Source organism: Panulirus ornatus, chromosome 9, assembly GCF_036320965.1.
Source record: "Panulirus ornatus isolate Po-2019 chromosome 9, ASM3632096v1, whole genome shotgun sequence".
Taxonomy (NCBI): domain Eukaryota; kingdom Metazoa; phylum Arthropoda; class Malacostraca; order Decapoda; family Palinuridae; genus Panulirus; species Panulirus ornatus.
In genome coordinates this window covers 12017858-12030087 of record NC_092232.1, presented here as the reverse complement: position 1 = coordinate 12030087, position 12230 = coordinate 12017858, and the positions used below count along the sequence as shown (strand labels likewise).

At 52.5% G+C, this 12230-nt stretch overlaps 1 protein-coding gene across 6 annotated transcripts in view; it reads right to left on the bottom strand.

Moving 5' to 3' along the window:
* Positions 1-12230, bottom strand: part of LOC139750214 (adenylate cyclase type 1-like) — an 836862-nt gene that overhangs the window by 686355 nt on the left and 138277 nt on the right. The gene's annotated exons all lie outside the window — the stretch shown is intronic.

Sequence of the window (12230 nt, the reverse complement as noted above, 5' to 3'; positions counted from 1 at the left end):
TGTGTGGGTCGGTCGTCCAGTGCCCCTGATGCTTCTCCCCCCAACGATTCTGTCTACCATCCAGAACGGTTCCTTTCGCCTGCCAAACATCTCCATTGCTACAGCCTATCCTCTAGAGAAGGACGATCAACCCAATCTCTCTCTCTCTCTCTCTCTCCTCTCTCTCTCTCTCTCTCTCTCTCTCTCTCTCTCTCTCTCTCTCTCTCTCTCTCTCTCCCCTCCACAATCTGTATATCATTTCTTTAGAATATTATGCATTCCTCGTTGTTAGACGTCAGTTTTCACATGTTGTACGCGGACCCATGGTGCCACACACCCCCGGCCAGAAGCCTTGGTATATCAGGTGCTGCAGTATAGTAAGGATTCACCAGTGTGTGTGTGCGAGAGAGAGGAGAGGATGACCCCCAGACATTAGTAGGACGAAGGATGGGCACCTCGCTGATGATCTTGCCAAAGCTTTGCTTGATTGGTTCAGAGCTTTGGACGACTGGGGGTTCATTGAAGACGGGGACAGAAGGGGAAGTTGAGAGAGAGAGAGAGAGAGAGAGAGAGAGAGAGAGAGAGAGAGAGAGAGATTAGTTAATACAGATCAAGCTTAGTGTGCAGACCCCGGGCACGGCGGTGTAGTAATAAACAAACCGGTACACAGGGAGGGGCCCATGAAAATGCCAAGCCTCCCGACCTGCAACTGAACTATTCCCATCTCTCAGCTTTATACTGCCTCACTCTCTCCTCTCCTCCCTCACCAGACTCCTCTGTGGTCGGTCTGTTTCCCCCCCTCATCTGTAATGCCTCCTTCATCCTTCCCTCCTTTCCATTAACGATCTTTCTTACTCAACAAATACCTCTATTCACTTATAAGCTAACAACTAAGTTTTTCATCCATTATTCTCAGTTTTCCAATCCGCTCCATCTTCTCCACCTCAACCACGTCTCGCCTCGTCAAATCCTTCCTAAGCACAGGTCTGGACAGCATGTAGCTTATTACACAAGCGTAAGTCTTCTTACATCTCTCCCCACCACCACAGCACGTCCCCCAAAACTCTGATGACAAGCCATTCCACCAATCAACGCATTCAACACACTTGTCATCACCGTAACACCGAGTCTCTCTCTTGGATGCCTTTTAGGTCTTCGTCTAAGACACTGGCAGTCTAGCTGAAGTGACGACTGTCCTCCAAATAAGTACCGCTGTCACTGGCGCGACGTGCTACCCTCACATCTCGGGAGGGACGTGCACGAGCGCTTACCTGGGAGAGCAGCTCTGGTTCTCCTTCACCTCTTCGACTGATATCACTTCGGCTCCTGCCTTCGAGAACTGGCGGCTTGCGTGCCCCGGCCATTAGCTAGACCACGCAATACTCGACATGCTACTGTGTCACATGATTACTGTGTGGGGCGGCTGGCAACCCAAGGATAAGCCACTGTGATGTCTGTTTATGAAGGGGGGACACAAAACATCCAACACAGACTTCGTCAATCATCTTCTGACTTATCATGTAATCTCTCTTCCCTGCCCTGGTATAGCTCGGATCTCTTTACCATCTCTCACGTGTTTTATAGACTACGACCCACCCTCAACTAAAAGGCAAGTTTTTAACCCGTTCTCATCATCCCCCCTAAACCATTTCATTTTTCTCCCCTACTTCCAATCAAGACCTTCCCTCCATAAGAACTCAAGTGTCCATGGCCGGGGCCCCTCTTGACTAGACGAAGCAGAAAAACACGCAGACACAACAAAGAGTCAGATGTAGGTCTGTGTGAGGAGTCTCGTGTTTCCTCAGCCATATCAGTGACGCACTCCCCGGGACACGCATCACTACTGCCACAGAGATGACCCCTTCACCCTCAGCGTTGCGCTCAACCTCCCTTCCTCCTCCAACAACAACAACGCTGAAACCTCCTCCTCCTCCTCCTCCTCCAACAACAACACCGACCCCTCACCCTCTCTCCCTAACTACAAGTTCCACCACCAACAACGACCCTGACCACAAGGATCCCCTACCAGCAAACATCGGCCACTCTCCTGACCCGGCCCACTGCCACCCACGTCAACATTACCCAACGGAAAATCTTAAACGCACGTCAGTTTCCCCTGCAATCCAACACCATCACCTACTGGCCTCAAGCCCTCTCCCCAGCCAACCTCTAAGCACCACCAGTGAACGACAGACTCTACTAAAACGACCTGGTAAATAAACATCAAACTCTCATCGGCCACACGTTGATGCACGATGGTGACACTTGCAACCAACACAGCACTTGACCACGACTGCGAAACGGTAAAGCTTGCCAATGATGTGAGACGTGGCTACATAGCCTCCCTCCTCCTCCTCCTCTATACCTCTCCGCTACGAAGCAGTCGTCTTCATCCCCGTGAGCCTCTCCTCACTCTCTAGCAGTCATCTGGGACTCGTCTGGCAATCTGGGAGGAACTACCACCCTGAGCAATCCCGTCCTCGGCACCAGCTGCCTGCCTGCCTCCCTCCCCGTGTTCCTCGCCTCGAGTGAGGACGACCCAGACACCAGAGGATGACAATCTGTTACACACTGCATTATTATTATTCATACATATTCGCCATTTTCCCGCGTTAGCGAGGTAGCGTTTCGAACAGAGGACTGAGCCTTTGAGAGAAATCCTCGCTTGGCCCCCTTCTCTGTTCCTTCTTTTGGAAAATAAAAAAAACGAGAGGGGAGGATTTCCAGCCCTCCCGCTCCCTCCCCTTTTAGTCCCCTTCTACCCTATCTACGACACGCAGGGAATACGTGGGAAGTATTCTTTCTCCCCTATCCTCAGGGATATTTATTATTATCATTATTATTATTATTATTATTATTATTATTAGAGAAGAGGGCCAGGTGAGGATATTTCCTCAAAGGCCCAGTCCTCTGTTCTTAACGCTACCTCGCTGTCGCGGGAAATGGCGGATAGTATGAAAAAAAAAAAATTATTATTATTATTATTATTATTATCATCATTATTATTATCATCATCATTATCATTATTTTGGTAAAGACGTTTGGATTGGATGAGTGAAGAAAGACTGTCAAAGAGCATCTACGAGTCAGACGTGATGGGAGGAGAAGGCCAAGAGGGAAATGGACAAATGAAAAGGAGGCTTTGGGATATCGGGGCCTGAACTTTCCGGAAGATGATAAGCGTGCACGGGAAACAATGAACTGGATCGGTGTGCTATACCTGCGGGGCGACGTGAACATTCTGTAGGACATGGCTTTGGATTGTGGGCTTTGGTTGAGAAGCATTATACGAGACAGTGGAATATGTGCAAACCACAGGAACAGCCACGTCCCATACCACACCACAGGAACAGCCACATCCCATACCACACCACAGAACAGCCACGTCCCAAACCACACCACAGGAACAGCCACATCCCATACCACACACAGGAACAGCCACGTCCCAAACCACACCACAGGAACAGCCACGTCCCAAACCACACCACAGGAACAGCCACATCCCATACCACACACAGGAACAGCCACGTCCCATACCACACCACAGGAACAGCCACATCCATACCACACCACAGGAACAGCCACGTCCCATACCACACCACAGAACAGCCACGTCCCATACCACACCACAGAACAGCCACGTCCCATACCACACCACAGGAACAGCCACATCCATACCACACCACAGGAACAGCCACGTCCCAAACCACACCACAGGAACAGCCACATCCCATACCACACACAGGAACAGCCACATCCATACCACACCACAGAACAGCCACATCCCATACCACACCACAGAACAGCCACATCCCATACCACACCACAGGTACAGCCACATCCATACCACACCACAGAACAGCCACGTCCCAAACCACACCACAGGAACAGCCACGTCCCATACCACACCACAGAACAGCCACATCCCATACCACACCACAGGAACAGCCACATCCATACCACACCACAGGACCAGCCACGTCCCATACCACACCACAGAACAGCCACGTCCCATACCACACCACAGGAACAGCCACATCCCATACCACACCACAGGACCAGCCACATCCCATACCACACCACAGGAACAGCCACATCCCATACCACACCACAGGAACAGCCACATCCCATACCACACCACAGGAACAGCCACGTCCCATACCACACCACAGAACAGCCACGTCCCAAACCACACCACAGGAACAGCCACGTCCCATACCACACCACAGAACAGCCACATCCCATACCACACCACAGAACAGCCACATCCCATACCACACCACAGAACAGCCACATCCCATACCACACACAGGAACAGCCACATCCCATACCACACACAGGAACAGCCACATCCATACCACACCACAGAACAGCCACGTCCCATACCACACCACAGAACAGCCACATCCCATACCAAACCACAGGAACAGCCACGTCCCAAACCACACCACAGGAACAGCCACATCCCATACCACACCACAGGAACAGCCACATCCATACCACACCACAGAACAGCCACGTCCCAAACCACACCACAGGAACAGCCACATCCCATACCAAACCACAGGAACAGCCACATCCATACCACACCACAGGAACAGCCACGTCCCATACCACACCACAGGAACAGCCACGTCCCAAACCACACCACAGGAACAGCCACGTCCCATACCACACCACAGGAACAGCCACGTCCCATACCACACCACAGGAACAGCCACGTCCCATACCACACCACAGGAACAGCCACGTCCCATACCACACCACAGGAACAGCCACATCCATACCACACCACAGGAACAGCCACATCCATACCACACCACAGAACAGCCACATCCCATACCACACCACAGGACCAGCCACGTCCCATACCACACCACAGGAACAGCCACGTCCCAAACCACACCACAGGAACAGCCACATCCCATACCACACACAGGAACAGCCACATCCATACCACACCACAGAACAGCCACGTCCCATACCACACCACAGGAACAGCCACATCCATACCACACCACAGAACAGCCACATCCCATACCACACCACAGGAACAGCCACATCCCATACCACACCACAGGAACAGCCACGTCCCATACCACACCACAGGAACAGCCACATCCCATACCACACCACAGGAACAGCCACATCCCATACCACACCACAGGAACAGCCACATCCCATACCACACCACAGGAACAGCCACATCCCATACCACACCACAGGACCAGCCACGTCCCATACCACACCACAGAACAGCCACGTCCCAAACCACACCACAGGAACAGCAACATCCCATACCACACCACAGGAACAGCCACATCCATACCACACCACAGGAACAGCCACATCCCATACCACACCACAGGAACAGCCACATCCCATACCACACCACAGGAACAGCCACATCCCATACCACACCACAGGAACAGCCACATCCCATACCACACCACAGGAACAGCCACATCCCATACCAAACCACAGGAACAGCCACATCCATACCACACCACAGAACAGCCACATCCCATACCACACACAGGAACAGCCACATCCATACCACACCACAGGAACAGCAACATCCCATACCAAACCACAGGAACAGCCACGTCCCATACCACACCACAGGAACAGCCACGTCCCATACCACACCACAGGAACAGCCACATCCCATACCACACCACAGGACCAGCCACATCCCATACCACACACAGGAACAGCCACATCCATACCACACCACAGAACAGCCACATCCCATACCACACCACAGAACAGCCACATCCCATACCACACCACAGAACAGCCACATCCCATACCAAACCACAGGAACAGCCACATCCCATACCACACCACAGAACAGCCACATCCCATACCACACCACAGAACAGCCACATCCCATACCAAACCACAGGAACAGCCACATCCATACCACACCACAGAACAGCCACATCCCATACCACACCACAGAACAGCCACATCCCATACCACACCACAGGAACAGCCACATCCATACCACACCACAGGAACAGCCACATCCCATACCACACCACAGGAACAGCCACGTCCCATACCACACCACAGGAACAGCCACATCCCATACCACACCACAGGAACAGCCACATCCCATACCACACCACAGGAACAGCCACGTCCCATACCACACCACAGGAACAGCCACATCCCATACCACACCACAGAACAGCCACGTCCCAAACCACACCACAGGAACAGCCACATCCATACCACACCACAGAACAGCCACGTCCCATACCACACCACAGAACAGCCACATCCCATACCACACCACAGAACAGCCACGTCCCATACCACACCACAGAACAGCCACATCCCATACCACACACAGGAACAGCCACATCCATACCACACCACAGAACAGCCACATCCCATACCAAACCACAGGAACAGCCACGTCCCATACCACACCACAGAACAGCCACGTCCCAAACCACACCACAGGAACAGCCACGTCCCAAACCACACCACAGGAACAGCCACATCCATCCCACCCCACAGGAACAGCCACGCCCCAAAACCCAAACCCCCCCCACAAAAACAAAAAACACTTCACATGACAGTACACACCAGGGACTCACACCAATCATAACACACGGTTACTGGTACGAGTATGGCGCGGGGGAAAGCACCCACCCACCCACACCCACACACACACAAACACACACCACACACACACACACACATATGGAGGAATATCACCTCTGATAAAGAGTATGGCATATAATGGAAGCCACCATAAACAAGGGTAATTATTAAACAAAAGTAATTATCTTGTAGTGGTAAATCATTGCATTCCCTCCACGCATCGCGCTGGCTTACGACAACGACGCATGGCAAAAGTGAGGCGGTATCCGACACCGTGCGCGTCTGGACGGTAGGTATACACACACAACCAGGACGCAAGCAAGACACACCAGGCCAACGCGACGGCAGGCAGGTCTGCGCCAGGGTGAGCGGAGAGCGATGGAGAGTGGGGGGGGGGTTTCCGGAAGAAGATCGCACAGACTCGTTGCGAAACCATGAAAAGCTGGTGAGACATGGTGGGTGGGTGGGTGATTGAGAGAGAGAGAGAGAGAGAGAGAGAGAGAGAGAGAGAGAGAGAGAGAGAGAGAGAGAGAGAGAGAGAGAGAGAGAGAGAGAAGGGCCAAGCTGCCACGTCAAAAAATGGCTGTGTGACGAGGGATGGTGGGGAAGGGGAGGGGAGGAGAAGGCGAGGCAGGAGGCGAGAGAGAGAGAGAGAGAGAGAGAGAGAGAGAGAGAGAGAGAGAGAGAGAGAGAGAGAGAGAGAGAGAGAGAGAGAGAGAGCTGGTGAGGACTGACTGAACCAGACGAGATATGGGAGGACCAGGACGGCAAATCGAGAACGAAGATGAAGAGAAGGTGGGAGGTGGGATGACGGGGGGGAGACGCGACGACAGGTGACACCCGGATATAAGGGAGGGAGGGAGAGGAAGATGACACGATGAGGGGGAGATGAATAAACTCTCATGAAAGACGAACAAAAAAAAAAAAAAATTGGTCGAGAAAAGAAGGCTGGGGAGAGGAAGAGAGGGGAGGGGAGGGGAGGGGAATTGAGGGAAGGGGAGGAGATGGGGAGGGGAACTACAACCTTCACTCACGATTCCCCGTGCCACGGGGGAGGGAGCAACCTACATGAGTCATGGGGGAGGGAGCAACCTACCTGAGTCATGGGAGAGGGAGCAACCTACCTGAGTCATGGGGGAGGGAGCAACCTACCTGAGTCATGGGGGAGGGAGCAACCTACATGAGTCATGGGGGAGGGAGCAACCTACCTGAGTCATGGGGGAGGGAGCAACCTACATGAGTCATGGGGGAGGGAGCAACCTACCTGAGTCATGGGGGAGGGAGCAACCTACCTGAGTCATGGGGGAGGGAGCAACCTCCGAGTCATGGGGGAGGAAGCCCCTACATGAGTCATGGGGGACCCACAAACCACGACTCAGACGGACATCAAGATCACGAATCTAACACGACATGACAGGCGGCCGGGTGGTGCCGGGGCATGCAAACGTTAAGGCAGTGGACGGGTGACTGACGCAGGAAGATGGTGATGGTAAGTCGAGTCTTATACTATGATACCATCACTCCTCACCAACAGGTAAATCATGACGAAAAATTCAGTACAATGTTACCTAAAAAAAAAAAAGGGAAATATATATATATATATATATACCTTAAGCTTCCTTAGGTCTAAGTTTACCTCAGCTGGGCCTACGTAACATCTGCTTCTGCTCAAGGGAGGGAATCCAACTCAACCCTGACTTAAGTCTTGATAGAACAGGAAAATACATTCTTAAAATGACGGCAGCAGGGACGCGCCCCTCCTCCCACACCTCCAGAGACTTCGAGTGTGTGCACAACGCGCGCCTGGCTACCACCTCCCAACACCACACCCCGGCACCTACGCCTGCATGGTTATATCCAACAAAGTGTGTGGAGTGGCTGTGATATGTCTGACGCAGACCACACCACCACCTGCAGCTATGGTTCTGTTGATTTCGAGTAACGAACCGACACACGGGCCATGGTCACCACTCATGGTCACCATTTTGCTGCCTTGCGAGGGCCCCACTCCACACCTCCATCAAATACACAGTATACAATGCCAAGTACTGACACTGGCACGTACAGGCCTGTAAACACCTGAATTCATTTCAACAGGTGTGATCCACCATCATCAACCCATGGGCTCCCGCTCACAGTAGCCAGGTGTGGATCCCACCCACCTGACAGACCCCAATTATGCGTCCCCCAGGCCGCCCGCCCCCACAACACACACACCCCACCTCTCCTCTCCCCCAGACCCAGACGACCCCTCCGCAGCTGTGCAGTAAGCCACCAGCTGCACATCTGGGCGAGTTTATTCCAAAGACACCTGGCCACTGTGCACCAGTGAACAACACAGTCTGGTGGAAAATAGATTAATGCTTTTATTAAGTTAATATCGCTGAAAAAAGGATATTCCCTCAAAGGCCCAGTCCTCTGTTCTTAACGCTACCTCGCTATCGCGGGAAATGGCGAATAGTATGAAAAAAAAAAAAAAAAAAAAAATATATATATATATATATATATATATATATATATATATATATATATATATATATATATATATATATATATATATATATATATATAATGTGTAAGACAGGAAGAACAAGCCACAAGTATACAACAATCGACCTATCACAAAAAGAACTGTCAACACGAGTCTGGCGGGCGTACAACGCGCGCATGTCAACTCTTACACTCACAAGTGAGCGAACAACACTAGGGAGGGAGGGAGGAAAAAAATATGTTACGTCGTTTTCGTAATGCCAAAGACGAGGGAGGTGAAAGAAGAGTTACAAGCAGAGTAAGAGGGGAAAAAAAAGATACTGGGGAGACTGAGAGAGAGAGAGTCGATGCGTGGCCGCCAACCAGTACAGACCCACCTGGGGAGAAGGGTGGTGGGTGTCCAGGGAGGTGGGAACGTGGAAACACTTGTAGCCATAAAGGGGGAGAGGAGAGGGAGGGTCGACGCCATGACCACAGGGAGTAGGAGGAGGAGGAGGAGGAACGAGGAACTACGGCAGGAGGAGGAGGAGGAGGAACTACGGCAGGAGGAGGAACGAGGAACTACGGCAGGAGGAGGAACGAGGAGGAACTACGGCAGGAGGAGGAACGAGGAACTACGGCAGGAGGAGGAACGAGGAACTACGGCAGGAGGAGGAACGAGGAACTACGGCAGGAAGAGGAAGAACTACGGCAGGAGGAGGAACGAGGAACTACGGCAGGAGGAGGAGGAAGCTACGACAAGAGACGAACCTGACGCAGGAACACAGGTATACGGTAAGACGAGGATGGTGTTGATATTCATGTCTTAATGGACGTTCACGTGTCATACAATGGTCATTTCATGACATCCGAGGCTGCCTTGAATAATGTACTAAACCACAGGTGTGGCACAGACTGGTGGAGCGGAGGGAGGAGGGTCAAGACGTGGAGGGTGAAGCAGACTGGTGAAGGGACGGACGTGAAGGATAAAGTAGACTGGTGGAGGGACGGACGTGGAAGGTACAGTAGACTGGTGGAGGGACGGACGTGGAGGGAAAAGTAAACTGGTGGAGGGTACAGTAGACTGATGGAGGGACGGACGTGGAGGTTACAGTAGACTGGTGGAGGGACGGACATGGAGGGTAAAGTAGACTGGTGGAGGGACGGACGTGGAGGGACGGACGTGGAGGGTAAAGTAGACTGCTGGTGGGAAGGGAGGAGGATCAAGACGGACGTGGAGGGTACACCAGACAGGTGGAGGAGGTGGATGGGACGACGCGAACGACGTGGATGGTGAAACACGAGCAGCAGGGGAGGCATGACGTGTGCCTGACCGAGTGACGCATGCGCTGCATGGTGAGAGAGAGAGAGAGAGAGAGAGAGAGAGAGGAGAGGGAGAGAGAGAGAGAGACGGGGGGAAGAGAGGAGATGAGGCGAGGAGAGCGGGAAAAAGAAGAGAGAAGAGAGAGGAGATGAGGCGAGGAGAGCAGGAAAAAGAGGAAGAGAGAAGAGAGGAGAGAGAGAGAGAGAGAGAGAGAGAGAGAGAGAGAGAGAGAGAGAGAGAGAGAGAGAGAGGGGGGGGGGGGGGGAGTCACAGTGAAAGTGGGACGGGCCGGGGAACCCACTGACCTGCCATGAACTTTCCAGGTCAATAATTCACCCTGCGTGGAGCAGGGCCCGGCCGGCTTGGGGGGGGAGGGGAGATGGGTGGTCACCCTCCAGCACCAGCAGGCTCCCACTCGGCACAAGGTCAGACTCGATCACTCTCCCTCCCTACAGCACCAGGACCACAGGATGACCAGTGAAGTAACATCTTTACATAGAAGATAAAAAGAATAAAACAGTAACAGTCAAATGCCATGGTTTATACTTGAATAAACGGCAGAAAGAAGACTGAATCAAACCCTTCATCACATTCCATTAAAGTGATCGTAATCTTTTGGTCGACAGGAAACGTGAGGGATTATGAACTCAGCATCAGCCAAAAGAACATGTAAGAGCACACGGCTGACATCACACGTCTCGGTTCTTCATATGATCACAAACCTCATGAGATAACCAACCTCATCAGACCACAAACTTCATGAGATAAGATCACCAACCTCATCAGACCACAAACTTCATGAGATAAGATCACCAACCTCATAAGATTAGACCACAACCTCCAACCTCATCAGACCACAAGCCTCATGAGATAAGATCACCAACCTCCTCAGACCACCAGCCTCATAAAGTAAGACCATCGGCAACATAAGACCACTACAACCTCATCAAATACGAAGACTAACTTCATCACTAGATAACCAGCCTCACACACAAAAACCCCCCACAAGATCACCAACCTCATAAGCTATGACCACCATCATGACCAAACCAACCCCGCCTCACCTCAACACGACACACGCGCCCCACACACTCGTCAGTGGAGGGGAGCTGGGGAATCAAGGAGCGGTGTCCACACTGGGTCTTCGTGTACCTGAAGGAGTATGAAGTTACACAGATCACATCTCCTCGACGTTGCTGGTGGTCACTGTGATGTACAAGGTAAGGTAGGACGCCCTTCACTCCAGCTCCATAACATGCTGTAGCCATGATGTAGGTAGAGGCAGCCTCCGCCCAACGACCCACCCATCCCGGTGTCAGAGCCCCCCCCCCGCTCCCCGTGGCTCACCCACTCACCCTACCCATCCTCCACGCCTGCCTGCCCCACGCCATGATCTCTCTCTCTCTCTCTCTCTCTCTCTCTCTCTCTCTCTCTCTCTCTCTCTCTCTCTCTCTCTCTCTCCTCTCCCCAGTGTCCATGCCCCGCCCCCTAGGATCGTGGGTCGTGCCCCCCAGTAGCGTCTACAGTATCAATACTCTACTGGTGGGCAGACACCCCCCCCCTGCTTGCCTGCACGCCAGCCTGCCTCCCAACACACACACACACACACACACCACACACACCCACAACACACACACATGACAACCAGAGGCACTGGGTTCAAACCTCACTACCCACACGACCCATGGGCAGCAAGTTAGGCTCACCTCATGAATCGACCCATGTGTACAGTGAATACCGTACGACGCTCTGCAGTGATGCACAGACAGGCGAAACACAGGGACATCCGAGTCTGAGGCGGGAAGACTGTTAAGACCCTCCAGACCCGCCGCTGATGATG